This window comes from Palaemon carinicauda, chromosome 32, assembly GCF_036898095.1.
Source record: "Palaemon carinicauda isolate YSFRI2023 chromosome 32, ASM3689809v2, whole genome shotgun sequence".
NCBI lineage: Eukaryota > Metazoa > Arthropoda > Malacostraca > Decapoda > Palaemonidae > Palaemon > Palaemon carinicauda.
Genome location: NC_090756.1, coordinates 84,841,300 through 84,846,299, shown reverse-complemented (window position 1 = coordinate 84,846,299; position 5,000 = coordinate 84,841,300).

The window sequence follows — 5,000 nt, the reverse complement described above, 5'->3', positions numbered from 1 at the left end:
AGCTGGTGAGTCTGGGATTTTACTTAGCAGTTTTGTTTTTACTGCAAAACCTACACCATGGTTTCGGCGTTCATTTGCTGGATAACCTTTCCAGAAGAATGTGTATCCTTTTTCTACCTCTGTTAGGGTGTCCTCTTCTGAAAGACGAGTTTCACTTAAGGCAGCTATGTCAATGTTGTATCTTTGCAGTGCATGGGCGACAAGAGCTGTCCTGCAGTGTGGTCTGTCATTTTCATCACTATCAATTTGTGTGCGAACATTCAAGGTGGCAATGGTAAGGGGTATTTTTCTTCTATTTCGACTGCAGTAAGGAATGCCTTGGCGGATGCGGTTATCCACCCAGGTGGTAGTGAAAAATAAAGCGCACGATGCATGGGTCTCACAACCTACTTCTGTAGCCCTCAAAGAAAACTTCCAACAGCTAAGATCAGAAGTGTAGAAAATACTCAGAGACATGGAAAATAACTGGTGGAATGACCGTGCAAAAGAAACTCAATCATACACAGATGCAAATGATCAACATGGTCTCTACAACTCTATTAAAATTTTATATGGCCCAACAAAAAGTAGTATAACTCCTGTTTGCTCTCTAGAAGGAAACCTCCTAAAAAACAAACAGGAGATAATAGATCGCTGGGCACGAAATTTCAGCTTGATCCTTAACCAACGAAATCCTGTAGAGCCTAATATCCTCAACAACATCCCTGATGTCCCTCATTCAGAAATCCTAGATACCAACCCCACTTTCCCAGAAAGTCTACAAGCCATCAGGGCCATGAAAAACAACAAAAGTCCCGGCCCTGATGGTCTACCAGCTGAACTATTCAAGGAGGGGGGCTACTTACTCCATCAACATCTCCATAACCTTATTCTCTCTATTTGGAACATGGAAGAAGTCCCCAATAAGTGGCTTTTCTCAGACATTGTCACCATCTACAAACGTAAAGGGGACCATTCCCTCTGTGACAATAGCAGAGGCATCAGATTGCTCGGCGTTGCAAGTAAAATCCTGGCAAGAATAATGCTAGCAAGACTTTGCAAACACATATCAGAAAATGTACTACCAGAGATGCGATGTGGCTTTCGTAAAGAAAGCAGCACTTGTGACATGATATTCGTGGCCCGACAACTACAAGAGAAATGCCATGAGCAAAACCATGATCTTCACATTTATCGATCTAACAAAGGCCTTCAACACGGCGAACAGAGACCTTTTATGGACTGCTGTCTCTAAATTTGGAGTACCTCCGAAATTCCTTAACATTCTAAGAAACTTACACAATGATATGCATGCCTGTGTAAGTATGGGTGGTAGTAAATCAATACTTTTCAGGGTAGAAACTGGAGTAAAACAAGGATGTGTCCTGGCTCCAGTGATATTCAACATCTACCTCACTGCAGTCACCCTCCTGAGTCACCAACTAGTCAACGAAGAAGATCAATTGAAAGTTCAGTTTTGACTAGACAGAAACTTATTCATTCTTAGGCGCCTCCAGTCTGTGACAAAAACAACAATGACACACCTAATGGAACTCCAATATGCAGATGATTGCGCTCTGGTGGCTCACTCACCAGACGCCCTTCAACGCAGCCTTACCATTGTCTCATCAATTTACTGAGCCATGGGGCTCAAAGTTAACATCAACAAAATTGAAATCCTATCCCAGCAAATAATTGCAGGAGATCCCCCAGTATTTCATCTGAATGGGGAAGCCATCAAACAAGCTGATAGCTTCATCTGCCTTGGAAGCATCTTCACTAAAAAAACACAATATTGATGAGGAAATAGTTGCCCGGATAAATCATGCCTCCGCATCTTTCGGCCGACTCAGGTCCAGAGTCTTCCTAAATCACCACCTCAAGACAGAAAAAAAAGTAGCTGTGTGCAGAGCTGTCTGCATGTCCACCTTGCTAAATGGAGCAGAATACCGTCGAAATGTAAATCAACTTGAGGCATTCCATATTCGCTGTCTTCAGCGTATATTTGAGCTCACATGGCAAGACAAAGTACATCACTCTGAAATTCTCCACCGTTCAAACCTGCTGAGTATAGAATCCACATTGGCAGAAAAACAACTCAGGTGGATCGGTCACGTCATCCGTATGCCAGAACAACGCCTTCCTCTCCAGGTCCTCTACAGTCAGCTCCCTGAAGCTCGGCGTAATCCAGGGGGTCAGAAAAAGAGGTACAAGGACAACATCAAAGCTACGCTCAAGAACAGCAACATACAACCTGAGCAACTAGAAATGAATGCCTATGAAAGACCACTATGGCATTCACTCGGTAAAGCTAGAGTCAATCAACTTGAAGACTTCCTGAACCAGGCAAGACAACAGCGCAGGGAGAGAAGACAAAACCGTCGAGATCGGATACCCCCGGTAAACCCAGACCTGACTAGCCAGTTGTGTGGCAGAGTGTGAGGATACAGAATTTGTCTTCACAGCCATGCAAGATGGCACCATCGACAACAGATTTAACTTCATCCCCCATCACAGCGAAGCAGAAGTTGTCTTCGATTCGAAGGACAGCAATAAGTACGTAAGTGTAGTATGATAATGCTCTGGAGTTAATTGCTTCATAAAACGATACCCCTAGTTTTAATACCAATTTATAAAAACATCTACTCAAGTCAATAGATGAAAAAGAAACAAAAAATTCATATGAGGGAAAGTCTGTTGTTAGGCAGATGTGTAGATCAACTGTAAGTTGAAATAATAAAAGTTTCAAGGCTAAGTCCAGTTAAACTGTTCCTGTTTATTCAAAATCGAAACAAGCTCCATATGGTACCAAGAGGAAATTGAGTCATGGTAGCATTATATAGAAGAAACCATTGGTGAGAATAACGGTGGGTTATTTTAACCGGGAGAAGAGTCTAAACCCGAGCGCCATCACAAGTGGCCGTTAAGCGGCCCACACACGCTCAAATTTTTGGTCCAATTTTTTTTTCAAATTATTTGACATGAATTTGATCGTATGTGGAGTATTTTGATGGCCTAAAAGGTTTGATGTCAAATTTTTTACTGATCTGATTTCAGTACATATTTTTTGAGCCAACGTAGAAAACTACGTCTTTTATGGCCTCTCGTGGCATGGTTGGTTTCGACCTGGCCTTTCATTAGAAGGGGCCAGCGTTCGATCCCAAGTATGAGGTAGAAATTTATTTATATTTGAACATGATGTTGTGTTGATATTTATCCATATTGACTCATTAGGGGTAATTTGAATGAATTACTACCAATTGTGTCACGTGGTGGGCCAGGAAGTCGGGTAAAACTCGCTGGTAAGAGACTGATGTCTCGCCAGGTAAATCCTTAACAGCTGGGTAGCATTAGGTTCCAATTTCTTTTATGGCCTCTCGTGGCATGGTTGGTTTCGACCTGGCCTTTCATTAGAAGGGGCCAGCGTTCGATTTCCAAGTATGAGGTAGAAATTTATTTCTATATTGAACTCAATGTTGTGTTTATATTTATCAATATTGACTCATTAGGGGTAATTTAAATGAATTACTACCAATTGTGTCACGTGGTGGGCCGGGAAGTTGCGTAAAACTCGCTGGTAAGAGACTGATGTCTCGCCAGGTAAATCCTTAACAGCTGGGTAGCGTTAGAATCTGATTTCTTTTATGGCCTCTCGTGGCATGGTTGGTTTCGACCTGGCATTTCATTAGAAGGGGCCAGCGTTCGATCCCAAGTATGAGGTAGAAATTTATTTCTATTTGAACACGATGTTGTGTTGATATTTATCAATATTGACTCATTAGGGGTAATTTGAATGAATTACTACCAATTGTGTCACGTGGTGGGCCGGGAAGACGGGTAAAACTCGCTGGTAAGAGACTGATGTCTCGCCAGGTAAATCATTAACAGCTGGGTATCGTTAGGTTCTGATTTCTTTTATGGCCTCTCGTGGCATGGTTAGTTTTGACCTGGCCTTTCATTAAAAGGGCCCAGCGTTCGATCCCAAGTATGAGGTAGAAATTTATTTCTATTTGAATATGATATTGTGTTCATATTTTTCCATATTGACTCATTAAGGGTAATTTGAATGAATTACTACCAATTGTGTCACTTGGTGGGCCAGGAAGTCGGGTAAAACTCGCTGGTAAGAGACTGATGTCTCGCCCAGGTAAATCCTTAACAGCTGGGTAGCGTTAGAATCCTGATTTCTTTTATGGCCTCTCGTGGCATGGTTGGTTTCGACCTGGCCTATCATTAGAAGGGGGCAGCGTTCGATCCCAATTATGAGGTAGAAATTTATTTCTATTTGAACACGATGTTGTGTTGATATGTATCCATATTGACTCATTAGGGGTAATTTGAATGAATTACTACCAATTGTGTCATGTGGAGGGCCGGGAAGTCGGGTAAAACTCGCTGGTAAGAGACTGATGTCTCGCCAGGTAAATCCTTAACAGCTGGGTAGCATTAGGTTCCGATTCCTTTTATGGCCTCTCATGGAATGGGTTGGTTTCGACCTGGCCTTTCATTAGAAGGGGCCAGCATTCGATCCCAAGTATGTGGTAGAAATTTATTTCTATTTGAACACGATGTTGTGTTGATATTATCCATATTGACTCATTAGGGGTAATTTGAATGAATTACTACCAATTGTGTCACGTGGTGGGCCAGGAAGTCGTGTAAAACTCGCTGGTAAGAGACTGATGTCTCGCCAGGTAAATCCTTAAGAGCTGGGTAGCGTTAGGTTAAGATTTCCTTTATGGCCTCTCGTGGCATGGTTGGTTTTGACCTGGCCTTTCATTAGAAGGGGCCAGCGTTCGTCCCCAAGTATGAGGTAGAAATTTATTTCTATTTGAACACGATGTTGTGTTGAGATTTATCCATATAAATATATATTATAAATATATATATATATATATATGTATATATATATATATATATATATATATGTATATTTATATATATGCAAGAATATATATATATATATATATATATCTATATATGTATGTTATATTTATATATATATAATATATTTATATATA